The sequence below is a fragment of the Chiloscyllium punctatum genome, chromosome 22 (assembly GCF_047496795.1).
Source record: "Chiloscyllium punctatum isolate Juve2018m chromosome 22, sChiPun1.3, whole genome shotgun sequence".
NCBI classification, from domain to species: Eukaryota; Metazoa; Chordata; class Chondrichthyes; order Orectolobiformes; family Hemiscylliidae; genus Chiloscyllium; species Chiloscyllium punctatum.
The window spans coordinates 58393462-58414880 of NC_092760.1; the positions used below are offsets into that span (position 1 = coordinate 58393462).

Here is a 21419-nt window from a genome sequence, read left to right on the forward strand (position 1 = left end):
AACTAAATAGAGGAACTACTGGCCTCTTAAATAAAGCATTCAGCTTGACAATTGGTTGCAGTGGTGATCAAAATCACATTGATACAAAATACTTATCCACCGAAAGGAACCATTTTGCCGCATTACATACATGGGACCTCAATTTCTGTACACTCAGTGGGAGGAGTATTTCTCAGTAAGCATAACAGCAGAGTATATTCAAACAGAGTGAGGAAAAAGGAAAAAAGGTACGTAACAGTCAACCCAGGAATTACTTCTAAATTATTTCACACCCCGGTCACTTTTTGTATTTTGCATGTTCTCCAGAAATTCAAATAAGGAAAGATTATATTTAGGAATTAGTTTTGCCTAATCAAGATCATCTTACATGGAATGTAATGCTGGACAAAATGTTTGTTAATGTCTCAATGGCATGGTTTAGTTCAGTTAGCTGGTTAGCAATGCAGAGCGATGCCAACAGTATTCAATTCCCATACTAGCTGATGTTACGATGAAGGATCCTCCTTCGCAATCTAACCCCTTGATATGTGCTGACCCTCAGGTTAATCCACCACCAGATATCTCTCTCTAAATTAGAGCAGCTCTACAGTCTAGTAAGACTATGGCGACTTACATACAGGTTAGGTGGTTCACAGCAAAGCAAGCCAGTTACCACCAATCCAATGATTTCATAGTTGTCTTGTTAGAGTAAATTACAAATATTCACAGGAGAAGGAGAATTGATGTTTCGGACAGGAGCCCTTCTTCAGGAATGAGGAAAGGGTGCCAAGCAGGCTAAGATAAAAGGTAGGGAGGAGGGACTTGGGGGAGGGGCGTTGGAAATGCAATAGGTGGAAGGAGGTTAAGGTGAGGGTGATAGGCCGGAGAGGTCAGGAAAGAGATTGCAGGTTAGGAAGGCGGTGCTGAGTTCAAAAAGTCGATTCTCCTGCTCCTTGGATGCTGCCTGACCTGCTGCGCTTTTCCAGCAACACATTTTCAACTCTGATCTCCAGCATCTGCAGTCCTCACTTTGTCCTACAAATATTCACAGCAAACTTTCAGTGACATTGAAGAACCACTCCAGATAAGTCCACAAAAACTTAAAACATGTCTATTTTCTACAATCCTTCAAAACTCAAGTCAGCTAATCCATATTAAAACATCATCGAATCCCTACAATGTGTAAACAAGCCCTTCAGCCCAACAAGACCACACCAACCCAAAAGAATATCCCACCCAAACTAATTTCCTTACATTTACCCCTAACTAATGTCCCGAAGCCACACATCCCTGAACACTATGGACAATTTAGCACACCTAACCTGCACACCTTTGGATTGTGGAAGGAAACCAGAGCACCTGGAAAGATATCTGCACAGACAGTTGCCAGCGGCTGGAATCGAACCCAGGTCCCTATCACAGAGAGAGCAGTGCTAACCACTCCCGCCCCAATCCAATGATTCCTTAGCAGTCTTGTTAAACTAAATTACAAATAAAAGGGTCTTTGCAAGAGGTGACAAAAACCATTGAAAACTGTTTCAGCAGCAGATTTGCCAGGGGTCAGGAGATTTCAGAGGATATCACATGGGCAAAAACAAAGTCTTCACAATGGGGCATTTATGCTGTTGGAAACTCAGCTTGGAATTGAATAGGATGCAGAGTCATAGAGACGTACAGAGTGGACAGACCCTTGGGTCCAACAAGCCCAGATATCCCAACTCAATTTAGTCCCACCTGCCAGCACCCAGCCCATATCTCTCCAAACTCTCCTATTCATATACCCATCCAAATGCCTCTTAAATGCTGCAATCGTACCAGACTCCACCACTTCCTCTGGCAGCTCATTCCATACATGTACCACCCTCTGTGTGAAAAAGTTACCCCTTAGGTCGCTTTTATAATCTTTCCCCTCTCACACTAAATATATGCCATCTAGTTCAAGACTCCCCCACCCCAGGGAAAAGACTTGGTCTATTTATCCTACCCATGCCCCTCATATTATAAATTTCTGTTAGGTCACCCCTCAGCCTCCAATGCTCCAGGGGAAAAAAAAACAGCACCAGCCTATTCGACCTCCCCCTAAACCTCCAATCCTCCAACTCTGGCAATATCCCTGTCAATCTTGTCTGAGCTCTTTCAAGTTTCACAACATCCTTCCAGTAGGAAGGAGACCAGACTTGCATGCAATATTCCATAAGTAGCCTAACTAATGTCCTGTACAGCTGAAACATGACCTCCCAACACTAACCAATAAAGGAAAGCACGCCAAGCGCCTTCTTCACTATCCTATCTACCTGTGACTCCACTTTCAAGGAGCTATGAACCTGCATCCCAAGGTGTCTGTTTAGCAACACTCCCCTGGACCCTACTATTAAGTGTGCAAGTACTGCTAAGATTTCCTTTCCCAAAATACAGCACCTCGTATTTATCTGAATTAAACTTCATCCGTCACTTCTCAGCCCATTGGATCATCTGATCAAGATCCCATTGTAATCAGAAGTAATCTTCTTCGCTGTTCACTACACCTTCAAATTTTAGTATCATTGGCAAACTTACTTACTATAAGTCTTAAATAAATAATTTGTATTTGAGCATAAATGATGAAAAGTACCAATCCTTGTAGCACACCACTGGTCACAGGCCTCCAGTCTGAAAAACAACCCTCCACCACCACCCTGCCTACCTTTGAGCAAGCTCTGTATCCAAATGGCTAGTTCTTCCTATATTCCATGAGATCTAACCTTGCTAACCAGTCTCCCATGGGGAACCTTGATGAATGCCTTACTGAAGTCCATATAGATCATGCCCACTGCTCTGCCCTCAATCCTCTTTGTTACTTCTTCAAAAACCTCTACCAAGTTAGAGACATGACTCCCCACAAAGCCATGTTGACTATCCTTAATCAGGTAGGTAAAAAACAATGACTGCAGATGCTGGAAACCAGATTCTGGATTAGTGGTGCTGGAAGAGCACAGCAGTTCAGGCAGCATCCAACGAGCAGCGAAATCGACGTTTTGGGCAAAGGCTTTTGCCCGAAACGTCGATTGCCCTGCTCTTTGGATGCTGCCTGAACTGCTGTGCTCTTCCAGCACCACTAATCCAGTATCCTTAATAAGTCCTTGCCTTTTCAAATACATGTATCCTGTCCCTCCAACAACTTGCCCACCACGAACGTCAAGTTCACTGGTCTATATAGCTCCCTGGCTTGTCCTTACCACTCCTCTTAAGCAGTAGCTCCACATTAGCCAGACTTCAGTCTTCTAGCACCTCACTTGTGACTATCAATGATACAAATATCTCAGCAAGGGGCCCAGCAATCACATCCCTAGCTTCCCAAAGAGTTCGAGGGTACTCCTGATCAGGTCTTGGGAATTTATCCACTTTTTCCACAAATACACTGGTGACACTGTTGGATGTATAAACCTCCAGCAAACTTGAGTAATTAAAAGGTTCAATTCTAGCCTCGGGTGACTGTCTGTGTGGAGTTTGCACATTCTCCCAGTGTCTGCATGGGTTTCCTCTGGGTGCTCTGGTTTCCTCCCACAGTCAAAGATGTGCAAGGCAGGTGAATTGGCCATGCTAAATCGCCCATAGTGTCAGGTGCATTAGTCAGAGGGGAATGGGTTTGGGTGAGTTACTCTTCGGAGGGTCAGTGTGGACTTGTTGGGCTGAAGGGCCTGTTTCCACACTTTGGGAAATCTAATCTAATCATTAAGGGTTCATCAAATAGTAGCATCGTCCCAATGACTTATATGAATTTGAGTTCAAATTCCTCACTTGTACTGCACTTTGCCCTAGTGGTTTCAATTCAAAAATAAACTTTCCATAATCAGCACATCACCTGATTATACTGGCGCAGGTTACAAAGTTGCTATCCATTACTCGCGTGGTAATGCAAATATAATGCTAACAAGTTTAAACACAATATTTGTATTCATTTGCAAGAATTCTCCAAGGAGAAATTGATTTTGTTTTTGTGTGTACATTAGTTTGTTTCCACATATTTTATCAATGTAGAATGCTCAGTATAGTTGCAGCTTTATTTATGACAGTCTACAGGCTGCTGACCTGATGCCAACTTGACCTTAATTATGTCAAGTAAAAAATAACAGGGACAAAAGAGAAGATGCTGGAAAGTTATGGGTTAGTTCGCATCTCTGGAAAGCACAAAGTTTATATTTCAAGCACAGACCTATCAGCTGTGCTGTAGAGAGTTTGGCCTCTCCACAGTTGACCGATTGATTGAGTGTTCCCAACTCATGTTTCAAAGTTCTGGCAATTATATTTTCTTCTGGCGTTTTGCTTGGAGGTAAAATGTCATTTCTGCAAAAGCTGAAATTTACTCTCATTAAAGTCATGGAAACTGAATGTAAGAAACTTAGCTTATTCAGATACCTTGCAGGCATCATCTTCATCAGAGACCTATTTTGAGGACTTGGAGCTCTGCTCTCTTATTACAAGCTTCCGAAATGAAAAGTTAGCAGGTTTGACCAATTTTATAACACCTGCTGAAGCATGGAGTACACAAGGCATACTGTAGTTCACAGCCCTGCAGATGCTGCCATGTGCAAGGCATAATGGTAAAGCCATCTGAAATCCGCATGAGAAACTGGTACTGAGCTACTTGATAAACTACACGGCTAAACAAAACTCTCAAGTTGCTTGCTGCAAGTCTGAAAAGAGGCTCTATTCTGATGAACTGAAGTCTAACAAAGCCCTCACTGTGGGCTGCAAATAGAAAACTGGGTCCAAAAGGTTTTCATCCTTTTGTGCATCCAGGCAACAGGAATACCAACAAGCAACGTCTGCAACGTCCAAGATCACCATGGCACCATCTGTTCATTATCTTGAGCATGTCAAGTTTCTCCTCATGACTTTTCTTTGTTCTACATTATGAACGTTTCTTTGTACAACATTAAACTAGTGCATTTTTAAAAAAAAATTTAAAAACAAACCTCTTGGAACAAGGGAATTTTCCTGAATGACAAAACTGAGTTACTAACATGGGTACACAGCTTAATTAGCACAGAGTGAGCAGAGTTTAATTCAGAGTCTTCATGGACTCACCTTATTACTACAGCCCAGTTCCCCAAAACAGCATTGCTTCTTGCACATTTCCTCTATGTAACAAGCTATTTCGATAAATAGATCTGAGCTGTCAAAATACTCCCTAAACTAACCCTCTCACCAAGACTTCAGGTCTGATCATAAACCAAATGGGACAAAGAAAACCCAAAAGGTCCTAAATAGGAAAGAGAATGAAGAAAAGCAACCAGAGACACGTTTTATCAGAAACACTTCCTCGAACCCTAGGACAAAACTGCTATGGAAAGCACAAAGTTCCAGATTAAACAAGCCACATCAGCACCTCAAAATTTCCCCGTGAATGTTCAAAGTTTCTAGTATTTCTCACTCAAACTTCCTTATATTCACTTCCCTATTCTAAACCTTTTGATTACTGATAGGACTTGTATTGCAGAACCAAGGTAAAACAGATATTACCTTTCCAAATGTTACAAAATTTCCCCCACCCACAGCATTCTAACGCTCAGGTGTTTCACTTTTGTCTTTATGCATTAGTCAAATCTATGTTTGTTTCCCTTCCAACTCAATAATAAAGTCCACTTCTTTTATTGGTCCACATTTTATCAATGACAATTGCAATCGTAAGAAGTTGAATTGATTCATTGATTTATGAAGATATCATGCTAAACCAAGTTATTTTCATATCTCTTCAACTACAGAATTAAAACAGAACAAAATTAGCAAATTTAATGACTGCATAATCTAAACTGATGTTGCCAAAGTTTTGACAGACTTACAGAAGGGACAGTTCAATTCTTGTTTTGCACAGAAGCCAGATCCTAGCTGTCAATTATCTACATTCCAGACAGTCTTTGAATACAAGAAAAGCCTAGTCACTCATTTTCCTGTCTGGATGAGTTTGTTTGCCACCAGGGCATTGCATCTTAAAATTATCCATAAATCACCATTTTGAATTATTTGGAAATTACACACAACTATCGAAAAGTAGGTTTTCAAAAGACTAGATGCCGAAATGAACATCCAATGCAAGCCCAAAGTTATTTAATTATGCTGTTAAAAGAAACAATGCTGTTGATATTTTAAAATCTCACTCTTTGGTGGTGCACAAAAGGCATCTGCATCCTATACAGGTAAGATTTCAAAGCAAACATAGCACACACTGCATATTGAATGCAGAGCTAAAATACTCTCGTGTGAAGGCTACAAGACAAAATTTCTGTAGAAATGGAAATAAAAACTAGCAAAAATGCAGAGCAGCTGGAGAAAGTAAAGCAGATTCAAGTTTAGTTAAAAAGCCTCTGATAACTCTAGAAAGCTCATTGTTTGCTGTGTCTACAGACAAACCTACTTATTCCACCTTTAATTGCAACTGTGGAATTTGGAAGCTAATGAAACAACTCACAGGTCAGCCATGTCATTAGAACTTCCACAATGCTGTGGCAGAGGAAACAAAAAGCAATACATCTTCTCTGGTCACAAACCAGACTATTTTAGGAGTTTGCAGCAAATGATAATTTGTACAGATTTGATTTTAACACAGGTTTTGTGCTGAAGTTCAGAGTGTGAGGCTGCTGGATTTTTTTGGCCTCCTATAAAGCACATGTGAGGCAATGAGTGAGTGGGATGGAAAGCATTTTCATACAGAACCCAAACAATGGCAATGGCCCATTCAAATCAAGAATTTCATAATTAATATCTGCCCTGTTACTGTGACAGAATAATGCAAAGCAAAAGTCAGCTGCTTTTTAAAAAAAAGACAGTAGCCACCTTCAACACATCCAAATGTTAGCAACAGGCACACCATTGTTAGCTGCAAACATATATGCACTAATGTCTCCTGTCCAGTGTACTTGAGCCAAGGCTATTTCTGGATTAGTGAAAAATGTTAGGATGCCCAGCCACAAGCGTATGAATAAAAAAAAAATTTTCTAGAAATAGTTATATTTAAACTGATTAAACATTATAAGCCAGTAATAAATAGGGGCGGCACGGTGGTTAGCACTGCTGCCTCACAGCGCCAGAGACCCGGGTTCAATTCCCGACTCAAGCGAGTCTCTGTGTGGAGTTTGCACATTCTCCCCGTGTCTGCGTGGGTTTCCTCCGGGTGCTCAGGTTTCCTCCCACACTCCAAAGATGTGCAGGTTCAGGTGAATTGGCCATGCTAAATTGCCCATAGTGTTAGGTAAGGGGTAGATGTAGGGGTATGGGTGGGTTGCGCTTCGGCGGGGCGGTGTGGACTTGTTGGGCCGAAGGGCCTGTTTCCACACTAAGTAATCTAATCTAATCTAAAAGTATTTGTATAAACAGAATAGTACTAAAATTATGCCAATGATATAAGCACACAATACAGCTCGTCATTTCTCAGGGTCAAGAAATGACCAAGACCTTTCATTTTTGGGGTCATCCAAATCCAACTGCTTCTTACTATATCTTTTGACAGCAGCAAAACCCTTAAGCTTTTTCTCAAGTTGTTAGCTGAACAGAAACAAATACAAGGCTATACTGTTCTGAACAGGCCCCTTTCTTTTCGCAATCTACAATCAGGTAAAAATTATTGCTCATCTGTTCATTTGTACACCGTAAATATTTACTAAGTCAACCATCAAATCAGATCTTTCCTCTAAAGATGGTTGCAAGAACTATTTCCATTTTACTGGCTCATACCCACTGTGAATTTGATTACTTATGTTGAAAGTTTGATGCTATTTAACCCCTTAGCCAAGTAATTTGTTAAAAAAAAAAGAAAAACTGTTCTTTCACAAACAGTCCAGACCACTCATTAAAAAATGTTTCAGAACGTTATCAAAGACATTTATTGGTTGAGAAGGGTGGGATTAGAATTTTCAACAAGATTCTCTGAACTGTGAAAACACAGTACTTTGAATCAAATCATGTAATGCTCAGATATAAGGCCATTATAAAAGTGGCAATGATTCATACACAGCTCAATTTATAACATCGTTGAAGAGGTTATATAAAATGATTTGGATGCAAATATAGAAGACATGGTTAATTTGTGGATGACACAAACATTGACAGCATAGAAAACCTTCTTCCCTGTCTTCTAAGATTACAAAGGGATCTTAATCATATGGGTCAATGGGCTGAAAAATGGGTAGATGGAGTTCAATCTAGATAAATACAAGGTATTGCATTTTGGTAAATCAAATAGGGTAGGACTTATACAATTAATTGTAGCACCTTGCGTAGTGTTGAGAGCACAGGGACCTAGGGGTTCAGGTACATAACTGCATCGTATATAGACAGGGTGGTTAAAAAGGTGTTTAGCACACGTGTCTTTGTCACTCAATTGGAAAATTATATAAGTTGGAAAATCATGTTGAGGTTGTACAGGACATTGGTGAGGCCTCTTCAGGAGTACTGTGTCCAATTCTGGGGCCTAATTATTGGAAGGATATTTTTAAGCAAGAGAGGGTCCAGAAAAGATTTACCAGGATGTTGCTGTGCTTGGAAGGTTTGAATTATTAAAAAGTTCCAGCATTTCACAGTGGAGCATAGGAGGTTGAGAGTTGAACTTAGAAAAGTTTATAAAATTTTGAAGGGTATGGATAAACTAGACTAGATTCCCTACAGTGTGGAAACAGGCCCCTCAGTCCAACAAGTCCACATTTAACCTCCAAAGAGTGACCCACCCAGACCCATCTCCCTCTGACTAATACACCCAACACTATCGGCAATTTAGTATGGCCAATTCATCTGACCTGCACATCTTTGGACTGTGGGAGGAAACCGGAGCACCTGGAGGAAACCCATGGGGAGAGAATGTGCAAACTCCACACAGACAGTCACCAGAGGCTGGAATCGAACCTGGGACCTTGGTGCTGTGAGGCAGCAGTGCTAGCCACTGAGCCACTGTGCCGTCCCCATAGATAGGGTTAATGAGAGGTGTATTTTCCCAAGGATAGGAGATTTAAGGGTAGGGGCTACATTTGTAAGGTCAGAGGACAGGGATTTAGGAAAAAGACATGGGAGCAATTTTTTGTTTTGCACAGAGGATGGTTTGCATGTGGAATGAACTTCCTGAGGAAGTGGAGGATTTGGGTACAATTACAATGTTAAAAAGACATTTGGATAAGTACACGAATAGGAAAGGTTGGGAGGGATATGGGCCAGGAGCAGACAGGTGGGACTAGTTTTATCTTGAGATTACAGACTAAGGGTCTGAATGATTACTACATTGCACATGAACTTCAGTCCCTCAAATGGCATATACACTGGCCTTGTATCCAAAGTCATTGGACGACTGAGGGAACACACTTTAGGTTCCGTTGTTTGAAACTGGCTGAGTATGAGCTATACTCAACTAGTCCATACTTGCAAAGCCCAAAACATAATGTGTTCGATGAGATTCCATGATTGACCAATCCTGAATATGCTAATAACACTGACATCTTCAGGATCAGTCACGCATGTTACAATGGTTCCCGTGTAAGTGAGCCCATCACTGCAAACACAAGATAGACATTTAATTCTTGTAGCTTTATATATAAAAAAAATCATGTGGGAGTTTAGCAAGCTGACAGTTATCGCAACTTTCTTTATGACTGACCTCAGTGAATTAGGATCCTTTTCTCTGATGGTATAAATTATTGTGGTTGTTTGAAATTTGCTGTTGTGTTTGTCCTGACAAGTGCAAGACAAACTACTTAGAACTTTGGGTCTCATTTTCAGTACAGGTAATTCTGCATTATCCAGCAACTGGTTTTGTACAAACAATAAGTGAATATAGAGGCTAGGTGGGAGAAATGTGGACAGCAAACACCAGTCTAGAACAACTGGAGTGAACGGCCTCTTATGGTCCTATAAATATTTTATACCCTTTAATTGTAACATGGGAACACAAGTGCCTCCAAGTCACACACTATTCATGGCTATGTAGCACTGTTCCTTAATTTGTCATTGGACCATGGTCCTATACTTTCCTGGTCACTGCAGTACAGCAGAAGGAAATAATCTTCACCGTCTCAGGACATCCATATATGCACCAGTGTTCTCAAATGTGGGCAACACTGATGAGTGAAAGAAACTCTGACATCACCCTGTACAGTAACTGGCTCATCTGAGCACCACAGAAAAAAAAAATCATTCTTGGATATTGCCCTGGTGAGTCCAGCTAATACTTAAGAATCACTTCAAAATCTGACCACTGTCAGTTTCAAGTATAAATGTTACAGACCTCTAATGTATAATGTAGTGTATTTATGAGTAAAACACTAGCTGCATAGTCTTTTGAGCAATAAGATATAGATAAAAATCACCACAGTTCTCAAAACACAGGCTCCTCTGTCAGAGGCAACTGGCAATGGTTTAACCAAAGTGTCACCATGCCTCAGGCAATGGGAGAGGTCGAGAAGGAAGGTCCTTCATGGTTTAGCCACAGACAAGGTTGCAGAAGACTGGAGAAAAGCCAATCCTGTTCCTTTAAGAAGGATAACAGAGATAATTCAGCAAATTATTGATTGGTAAACCTTGCATCACTGGTAAGGAGGTTATTGGGGAAGATTCTTAGGGACAGAATTTACTCACATTTGGAAAAGCATGGACTCATTAGGGAAAGTCAGCTTGGCTTTATTCAGGAGATTTCTTGTTTCACAAATTTGATTGAGTTTTTTGAGGAAGTAATGAAGATGGTAGATGAGGGTAGGGCAGTGGATGTTGTCTACACAGATCTTACTAAAGCAATTTCATAAGGCCTCTCATGACAGGCTGCTCCAGATGATTAAGTCACATGGGATCCATGGGGAATTGGCAAATTGGATACAAAACTCAGCTCAGTCATTGCTGGAAAAGCACAGGTCAGGCAGCATCCAAGGAGCAGGAGAATCTACGTTTCGGGCATAAGCCCTTCTTCAGGAATGAGGAAGGTGTGTCATGCAGGCCAAGATAAAAAGGTAGGGAGGAGGGGCGTTGGGAATGCAATAGGTGGAAGGAGGTTAAGGTGAGAGTGATAGGCCGGAGAGGGGGTGGGGGCGAAGAAGTCGGGAAGAAAATTGCAGGTCAAGAAGGCGATGCTGAGTCAGAGGATTGGGACAGAGATAAAGTAGAAGGAGGGGAAATGAGGATGCTGGAGAAATCTGCATTCATCCCTGGTGGTGGGAGAGTTCCTAGGTGGAAGATGAGGCGCTCTTCCTCCAAGCGTTGTGTTGCCACGGTGTGACAACGGAGGCGGCCAAGGACCTGCATGTCCTTGGCGGAGTGGGAGGGGGAGTTAGTGTTTAGCCACGGGGCAGTTGGGTTGGTTGGTGCGGGTGTCCCAGAGGTGTTCTCTGAAATGTTCCGCAAGTAGGCGGCCTGTCTCCCCAATATAGAGGAGGCCACGAAATGTCAATTCTACGGCTCCTTGGATGCTGCCTGACCTGCTGTGCTTTTCCAGCAACATATTTTTCAGCTCTGACCTCCAGCATCTGCAGTCATCACTTTCTCTCAACTCAGTCATTGAAGACAAAGGGCAATTGTGGAGGTATTTTATTGACTGCACATCTGTGACCAGTGGTATGCTGCAAGCATCAGTACTGGGACCTCTGTTGCTTTTAGAAAGAGAAGATAGTCAGGTTAATAAGTTTGCAGACAACACAAAAACCACGACAGTTGTGGATAATGGGGAGATTGTTAAAGGATAGTGTAGAATATAGACAAGTTGGAAAGTTGGGCAGGGAAATGGCAGGTGGAGTTTAGTCTGGACAAGTGAGGTAATGCATTTTGGAAGGTCAAATGCAAGAGGAAAGTATACAGTAAATGGCATAACCTTCAAGAGCATTGATGTGCAGAGGAACCTTGGCAGGCAAGTCCAAAGCTCCCCAAAAGTGGCAACACTAGTGGATAAGATGGTAAGAAAAGCAAACTACATGCTTTCCATCATTGGTCAGAGCATCGAGTATAACGTTGACAAGTCACATCTTATAAGACTTTAGTTTGGCCACATTTGGAGTAAAGCGTCAGTTTTGGTTGCCACACCATAAGGATATGGAGGCTTTTGAGAAGGTGCAGAAAAGTTTAACCACTACCTTGCTGGAGTTGGAGCATACTAGTTTAAAAAGGAGTAGCTGGACAAATTCGGACCATTTTCACTTCAGCATCAAAAGCTGAGGGGTGACCTGATAAGTGTATACAAAATTATGAGGGGCAATGGAAAGGATAGATGGTCAGAATCTCACTCAGTGTTTATACCCAAATTCTAGGGGACAGTGTTTTAAAAGGAGAGGGGGGGAAAATTTATTGGAGTTGGGAAGAGGCATTTCTATTAAAACAACAGTAAAGAGTGCTCGGAACAACCTACCAGAGGAGGTGCTAGAAACAGATATGTTAGCAATGTTTAGAGGCATGTTGACAGACATGAATAGGTAGGGAAGAGAGGTACATGAACCATGTGCTGGCAGATGGGATTAGATCAGAATCGCATCATGATTGGCACAGACACAGTGGGCCTGTTCATGTGCTGTACAGTTCTATGTCCTATGTAACCTCTGCCAGTATTGGAATTCAACACTGTTCGCATCACTCTACATTTCAAAACAGCCATTCATCCTAAGCAGCTAACTAGCCCCTGCAATAAAATATAAACTCATACTCTAAGACACTACATTGAGTATTTTTCCTTACTGTGAAAAAAAAAGAGGTATGCAGTAGTTCTAGTTATTTCAGCACTGGAGCTGGATCCTTCTGCTTCAGAAGCAAAGCAAATTAAAACCAGAAGCAGCTCTCAAATGATTCTCTTAATAATTTATGGACTCTGCAGCAGAGAATTCCATTCTCAGTCTTTCCTTTGAATTACACACTTGCTTACATGACGTTTTGTATAAATCAGTAACTAGACATGAGCAGGGTCTCATCTCATTCCAATACTCTTTAAAAAGTCACTGTTTTACATCCCATAACGTACACAGCAAAAACAGGAAAAGAAAGCATTTATTCAGCTACTAATTACAACCAAGCGCTTCATCAGAAGTCTTAAAATATACTGGGAATCCAGAAGAGTTGGAAGTGAAACTTGTGGGCAAACTGGGATTCAAACACTGCTATTAAAGTTTTATTTATAATGTTAATAGTTACAATGTTTAGCATTTAAAAAAAAAACACAAAACTGTCTTTGCATTATACTTTTTTAAATAGCAAGTCAGGCTGGTCTAGGGACCAAGGATAAACCTTCTTAAATCTTCTTAATGCAAACACCCAAAATTACAACAATTCCCAACAAAGCATTTTGACAGACAGCTGAAGCAAACAAACTCCTTCAAATCACACCAAGGAGGAAAGTTGTTAAAACAGCTTAAAAACGGCCTGTCGGCAGGATCAGAACCAGATCCTGAACAATACAACTTATTTGTTTTGCAACACATAGTTAATCGGTTTCTATCACTGTAATTGAAAATAAATTTTAGGGAGTGATGAACATGTTAAATTTTAACAGTCAGAACGACTGGTTTACCTCTGTTCTCCCACACCAGAGAAAAATCTTACAAGAGGAAACAACAGCAGTTTACATTAAGTTAAAATAATTGACAGTTATATTATTTAACTTGGGAGACAATTACTCCTACCAAAAACGTTACTCTGATTCCAAATACTTAGTAAACGCATATGCACTGGCTTCTTGCGCCAAAACAAGAAATTTCAAAAGATCCTCTCTCGCCCACTCAATCTTTTACCAAACTATAAATAAATATCAGGTGTCACCCTCAGTATTGTACATGCTCCCCAGCATGGTATGTCAGTCTTTTCGCAATTATATCCCTGCTGTGAACAGTTTCCTTCCAAAGCAGTGTCAGCTTTAATTCACTGTTGGCAGTTAACATTTTTCCCGTCACTGGGCACACAGCAGTTGGAAGACTGAAAGGTGAATCTCGTCACTACAGATATAAAAAATAAAGTTAAATAAAGGTAAGTAAAGTTAAATAAAACTTCCTGCTAATTGAGGTTTCAGTGGGTCTGAGATACATGTGTTAAAACCTTACCATGCCAACTTATGATATGAAAAGCTCAATCCAGGAAAACACCATAAAAATAGTCACAATAAAGCATTTAGTTCACTGATGTCCTTTGGGGAAGGTGCTTTGCTGTTTACATGTGCAGCAAGACCAAAAGCAATGGCATGGACTCTGAATTGTCCTCAAATTGCATAGCAGGTTATTCAATTGAGAAGAGCAGTTAGGAAAAGGTAACAAATTCTAGCCTGACTAATTATACCCACATCCCATGAAAGAACAAAAAAAAAGTCAAATTTCCATTTCAAGTTCAAAGTTAAAAGAAAGTATACATTTCATGGAAGAAAACAAATTTAAAATGTCAAGAAGAAAAAAAAAAGTGTTGAGAATGTAGAAGCAGCTGAACAGAAAAAAAAACCAAAACAAATAAACACTTTGGAGGAGAAAATACAGTACTATGTACAAATCGTAACCATGCAAGATGCGAAATGGCAAAGACAGAAATCACAAATTAAGAAGTTTTCCCATTCATGATCAGACATTACAATGCATCTTGAACTGACCTTATCTATATTCTTAAATGGAGACTTGATTCAAAGAATGCATGAAAGTGGATATGCTCTGATACAAATTGCCAACCTTTTCTTAGCCATTCATTGGGAGCGTGCAAGATACATTAGGCACAGTAAACACGGCACCTAGAAATTTTTGTAGAGTTTTTTTAATTTTCTTGAATCTTTGTGAATTCATAATTTAACTATTATGCAATTCAGATCAGATGCTGACTAGAGAACTGACCATTAGTCAAATACATAAACCAAAGTTAACCTTTCAAAAAACTAGACCAAAATATTTATTTCACTGCCTACATATTATGCTATCAATTTCCACTGGGCTTGCCTACAAGTTTGGTGATGCCATCAAGGAACACAATCTCCATAAAACAGTGCAAAACAAAAAAAACAGATTTCAGGAAGTCAATTCAAAGATTTCTCATGTATACATTGATTTAAAAAAGTTCCATTTTCAGAAAAATGAAAGGAAGGAAGCAAAAATACAACATACCATAAAAAGTATTCAGATCATAGGGATCAAAGTGACATTGTACTGTAATTAAAACTTTAACATTGAATTGCCCACATTTTTAATAAAAGTGTTGAATACACAATGGCAGATGTTGTGTATAGTACAGATTTTCCAACATAAAATACTGCAACTGCTTCCATGAGACTTGCACACCAAATGTGTAGATATGACAAGGTGAAGTCCAACAAATTTGTTTGAATTCATAAAAGAGCCATGAATGATAACCTTACCAGAATTCTGCAGTCAGCTCATCTCAGATTGCATATTGGGTGTGTGTACCATGGGCATTGGGTGGTACATAATACAAAAGAATTAAAGAATGGCTAATGCACAAGGTCATAGAGTTGTGTTGTTGCTGTTCATTCAGCCATTCCAGTTTTCTTACTTATAGGTTTCAAAAAAAAAAGTCATCACCAAATCACTCATTTGACATAGCTGCTTTGTCTATTATGTCCGGAAGAGTTAAGCACTTGCAACGAAATAGTATTTTGCCCACCATCAAATCATCTGTTAACCGCCACGAGTAAATTACCCGTGTTTTCCGATTAGTCAAATTGCGTGCAAAGCTCAGCATGGGCAATGCAGACCACCAAAATGAGGGAGAGATAGGGAGACAGAGAGGGGTCCCAAATTAAAATGGTATTGGAAAGGGAAAAAGACACTCCACCTTTCTCAAAGTAGTGAGCACATTGCTGGACACCACATGCACCCTGTCCAAGAACACAAGGGGTTAAACATAAAATCTGCTATTTTATTAAAATATTTTAAACATGTAACAGATGTTACACAACAGTTCTAATTTGAGGAGATCACAAATGGTGCTGAAGGCAAAGCTGGAAAGAATCTCATTTATAGAGATTGGCAAGAATGTACAATTGGCGATACATTCCACACTGAACGATTAGAAATATTAGTGATCACAGTGTGGGATTAAACCAAGTAGTCTGGATGGCGCAAAGCACAAGAGAGACTTCACAGGCTCGTCTCTGCTGCGACTGTTCAGTTTCTGAAGAGCAAGTGTAACACACTATCACAAGTTTTCAACTTATTGACCCTGTTATTACACTTTACAGTTATAATTAGAGTGCTTCCTTTTCTTACAAATTTCAAGCATTTCAGATGTGCTTTAACTAATGTCAGCATTTTATATACTGCAAGTTCTCAAACAAGTTCGATTTAAACAGAAAAGCAGTCAAAAATCTTAAGTTCCACAATGTGGCAATAAATGCTTCAAATATCTTCTTCGAGTGACTACCCATTCTCAAAACATACATTATGATTTTCAAATACCAAATGCACAAGCTCCTAAACCTCTGATAATCAGTTGTAGTTCCTGTGGAAGCAACAGGATTCTCAGTGAGGGAGGGAAGGGGGGGGGGGGGGGGAAAGAGACAAATTGCAGCCATTTCAAGGATACCATTGAGCAGAAATCTGTGAATCAGAAGATAATAATTTTGATGAGTTGGAGGAGCTGACACATTGAACTTTCAAACAGTATGATACGCAGAGGATCTGAGCAATCGAGGAACGTGAATGAAGCTGCAAAGAAAGACACTAAATCTTCTCCTTCGAAAGCCGTGTACTGTATACCCATGACATTCCAACAAAAATCAGATTGACTACAACACAGAAAAATGACTTTTGTCCCTTGTGTTTCTACCAGCTCTGTGCAGGACTCCACCCTTTTCCCTATTGCATGGCAATTTTTTTCCCCTTTAGGTGATAACCCAATTCTATTTAGAAACAGAACTGAATCTGCCTCCACTACACTCTCAATTAGTGTACTTCCAGCACAAAACATTTTTTTCTCATGTCATCATTACTACTTTTATCAATCATTTAGTGATGTCCTCTCATTCACATTTCTTTACCAACTGGAGGTTCGTCCCCACCTGCTCTCTCCAGACCATCATGATTTTGAAAGCTATCAAATTTCATCTTAACTTCCTTTTCAAGAGGCCTGAAGTCTCCGATCTATCTACATAACTGAAGATCTTCAGCCCTGGAAACACCCAAACTTTCTGCACTCTTTAATGTGTTCATATTCTTTTTAAATGGAGCCTAGGCAGTAAGATAAAAGTCTGGGACCTTAATGCTGCTTTAGATCCTCGCTCCTCAGCCAGCTCACGCTGTCTGCGAGCATTGGTGGTAAGTGTGGTTTCAGAGTCAGTGTCTGCTGACTTCTCAGCATGCTCGACCATGTGCCTCAATGGTTAGTACAGCTGCCTCATAGACCTGGGGTTCGATCCTCGTCTTGGGCGATTGTCAGTGTGGAGTTTGCACATTCTCTGCGATTCGTTTGGGTGCTCCAGTTTCCTCCCACAGTCAAAAAAAAAAATGTGCAGGTTAGGTGGATTGGCCATGCTAAATTGTCCATGTAGTGTTAGGTGCATTAGTCAGGGGAATATGTCAGGAAATGAGTCTAGGTGGGTTACTCTTCGGAGTAAGAGTGTGGACTTGTTGGGCCAAAGGGCCTGTTTCCACACTAAGGGAATCTAATCTGAAACTGTTCAGAGTAAGATGCAATATTGCATTTGAGTCTGAAACTATCTTTTATAAAAAAAAACAGGTTTAGTGTAACTTCTTTGCATTGATTAATTTTGTTCAATTTAAGAAGCTCCATATGTCATGCACTCCAACTGCTCTGTCCTGCCACCTGGAATGATTTGTGGAATAAGTAGCATGCGGATTTGAGGTTACAAACAGATCAGCCACGATCCTATTGGACTGCAGCCACGACTGCAGCTGAGGGCAGGCTTCATTATGTAGTTTTATTAAAATATTATATTTCACAGATACATTTGGTTAATTACATGAATAGGAAAGGTTGAGTGATATGGGCCAGGAGCAAGCAGGTGGGTTTGTTTAGTTTGGGGTTATGTTCAGCATGGACTGGTTGGACTGAAGGGTCTGTTTTTGTGGTGGGTGACTGACTGAATGGCCTGCTCCTACTATTATTTTGTATTAGTGTGTATTTCTCAACCCCTCTCCTTATGCACCCCATTGGTAATTCACCCCTTGATTTTACCTCTCCTTGTTTATCCCACCAAAATAAAACATTTTTCTATTCTCTGCATTAAATCGCATTGACCACTTTTCCTCACCTTCCACTTTCCTGAGTATGTACTTTGAGATTTAAGACCATCCTCAAAAGGTACACTTACTGCTATGTTGTGTAACATTTATAAATTTTGCACATTTAACATCGACCATTGGGAACCCCACAAGGAGCCTTTCATAAGTCCAAACAACAACTAAGCATTTACCTCAAATACAAACAACAATCATTTGCCACTGTGCTGTTATAAATAGAAAACTACCTATACACAAAGGAAAAAAATGCTGGTAAAAGTCAGCAGGTCTGGATTCAGCGGACAGAAATCAGAGTGAACATTTTGGGTCCAGTCACCCTTCTTCAGGAATACCCAAACTAAAAGTCTGAAAACAAAAAGACAAAATGCTGGCAAAACTCAACAGGTCTGGCAGCATCTGGAGGGAGAGAGTTAATGTTTCAAATTGGGTATGATCCTTCATTAGTTCTGAAGATTCAAAATGTTAACTCTTCCTCTCGGAGGCTCCCACATCTGAGTTTTGGCAGCATTTTCTCACTTTCAGATTTCCAGCATGTACAATACTTTGATATTATTTGAGTGTTTAATTCATTGCCACTTCTCTTCCAGTCAGTCCACCTTGAAGTTCCACTGTTATCCTGACAAGATTTCCATGTTAATCTTTTGCCTGTTCACCTTCATTGCTTTCTGCCCCCTCCTCCTGTCTTGACAAAGTACCACTGTTTCCTATCACACAACCCCAGGTCTTTGCCCAACAGATTTATTTGGAAGCACTAGCTTTAGGAACACTGCTCCTTCTTCACATTTCCTATCATTCAATTCAACCTTCATGTTGCTTTTAACTCAATTTTCTCAAGAGTCTATTGTGAGTCGTCATTAAGTGCCTTTTGAAGGTCTACCCACACTACAACTGCATGACCACTTTCTACCCTGTCAGTTATCTCATCAATAAAAACCAAAATTAGTCAAAAAAAACTTGCCTTCAGGAAATCTGTGCTGGTATTCTTAATTAATCGTTTAAGCGAGTGACAATTTTAATCCCAGTTTATCGTGTGGATGACAACCAAAAAAACCCTTATCTAGAAGTCATACGATCCCACAGTATTGGTGGAATGAAACGCTTCTCAGTAAAGCAGACGCTGAACATCCTCCAGCGCTTAGACAAAGGTCTTTGCAATGAACACAAAACTCGCTCAAATATTCACAGTGCTGAAGGTGAACTTCTCTGCAAGCACAAAGTTGACAGGAATATTTACCATGGTGCCCCAGACTAAAAACACAGAATAAAAACAGAAATTGTTGGAGGAACAGCAGATCTGCCAGCATTAACGTTTCGAGTCCAGTGACCCTTCACGGAATGGCCGAGTTTCTCCAGCAGTTTTTTGTTTCAAATTTCCAACATCCCCAGTTCTTTTTAAGATGAATACGTGAAATTCAAAGTATTATTTGATATTATGGCAATCGCTAACAGAAGGAAACGAAATTTAACTGAAACGTTTTGCAGAATTCTTTCCATCAGTTAACTCGACCCAACTGTAACGCTGCTCGTCAGTAAATAATGTAAAAAACGTCAGTGAAACATTCCACCTTTCAAAGCACCCCATCCAAAATATCAGCAAAAATTTCAGTTACAACACTGCTATATTCAAAGCGCGGACACAAACCGGGCGAATCGGTAAATATTGATTCTTCGCGACGATATTTGAAAATAAATCGTGCCAGTCCTGAATCATATCAAAACAGGAACAATGACAAATACATTACTCGGTTTAAAACGTGAATGAATGGATGGACGGATAAATAAGACTCAAACCAGGCAACTCCTTTTAAAAAAAAGCTGGCTTCACAAATCAAAAAAGTGCCCGTGCACAGAGCGGCGAGTTAGACCGTTACGGAGCCACAAATGATCACACTTCAAGAGCCGCGCTGGCGAGCTCTACATCCGACACGGCACGTACCTAATTCCATTGAATAAAAGACGCTGACTGCTTCGGTTTGATCAGAGACTCTCAGAAATCCTAATTCTGCCCCAGTGTGCACCTACAACAGACTCTGGAACTTTTAGACACTATTCCATGCATTTTCAGACTCAGTGAAAGTTTAAGTCCATCCACAAGACTGCACGAACACCCTTTTCTATTTACCTTAGAGTGCGAGCTCCTACCGTTAAGAGAACTGGCTGTGATTTGTTTTTTTTTTCCTTTTTTTTAAAGAGCAGAGCTGTTGAGCGCGCTTCCACTCACCTCACACCTCAGCACAGCGCCTGTCCGCCATCTTCCAGCGATCTCCGGTATCCACACACTGGCCGTCACTTCCGGGAATCAAGTCGAGGCTTTGGAAACGGGGGCCCTTTAAATGCGGGCTGGGCGGAGGGAAGCTCTTACGAGGGGTCGATCTCGGTGGAGGCTGAAAAAAAAGTGCGAAGGCGGCGGTTACGGTAACAATGCGATCGAATGTCGTGTGACGCAACGTTCGGCCAGAACAATGGGAGGATGGAACGCTGGGGAACGCGACATTCTGTTGGAACGCCGAGAGGATTCCAATCGAATGCCGTGGGAAGGAAGTTGGGGAGGGGAGGGGAGGGGAGGGGGGGGCGATTGTCAATTGTCCCAAGGCAGCGTCCTGTCTGAACAATGGCAGGAATTCCGACCGCAGTCCCTCTGCAAAGCACTTTTCCGAGCAAGCATCCCAACAGTTTCTGTTGTTCCTGCGATACAGAACGCCTCGAGCTGCCATTGTGCAACACTAAAATCACCGATCTCAAGATTATCGTTTTCGATACAGTTGATGAATGGCATTCTCATCCAGAACATTATAAAGTTCAGGATAGAATCAAATAGGGCACAAAGGGTAACTGTACAGTTGAAGCTTTGAGTGCCCCAGTTCAAGTCGCAGAACCTTTTTCTGGATTGTTCATTGTTTTAGTATAAGCGATACTTTCTACAATTCATGAATTAATAAGAGTAAACACATAAAGCGATAAGATTACGAAAGCCGTGCATAATTTATGGTTTCATTACATTCATTGCAGATTTTGGGCATGGATTAAATTTTTGGAAAAGCGTATATACAATGTAACATAAAATGAAAGTGAGCGTCGGTATGTTTGTTATGTGACGTTACTCAATGTGCGAATAAAATAAAACAAATAGTGTTAAACCGGAACAAGGAGGGATCAGACTGTTGTAATCAGCTGCTGAAACCAGACTCGCGTGGTAAGAATCTTAATAAAGGTAAATAAAGAAACTCAGCAGGTCTGACGACATCTGTGGAGAGAGAAATAGAGTTAACGTTT

General features: G+C 40.6%; 1 protein-coding gene across 2 annotated transcripts in view; it reads right to left on the reverse strand.

The window, feature by feature from the left end:
* pik3c2a (phosphatidylinositol-4-phosphate 3-kinase, catalytic subunit type 2 alpha) overlaps window positions 1-20651 on the reverse strand; it is a 129896-nt gene extending 109245 nt beyond the window's left edge. For both annotated transcript variants that reach the window (XM_072592398.1, XM_072592399.1), the window contains exon 1: window positions 20368-20651. The gene's annotated coding sequence lies outside the window, so the exon portion shown is untranslated. The remainder of the gene's footprint in view (window positions 1-20367) is intronic.
* Between the last annotated feature and the right edge of the window lie 768 nt (window positions 20652-21419).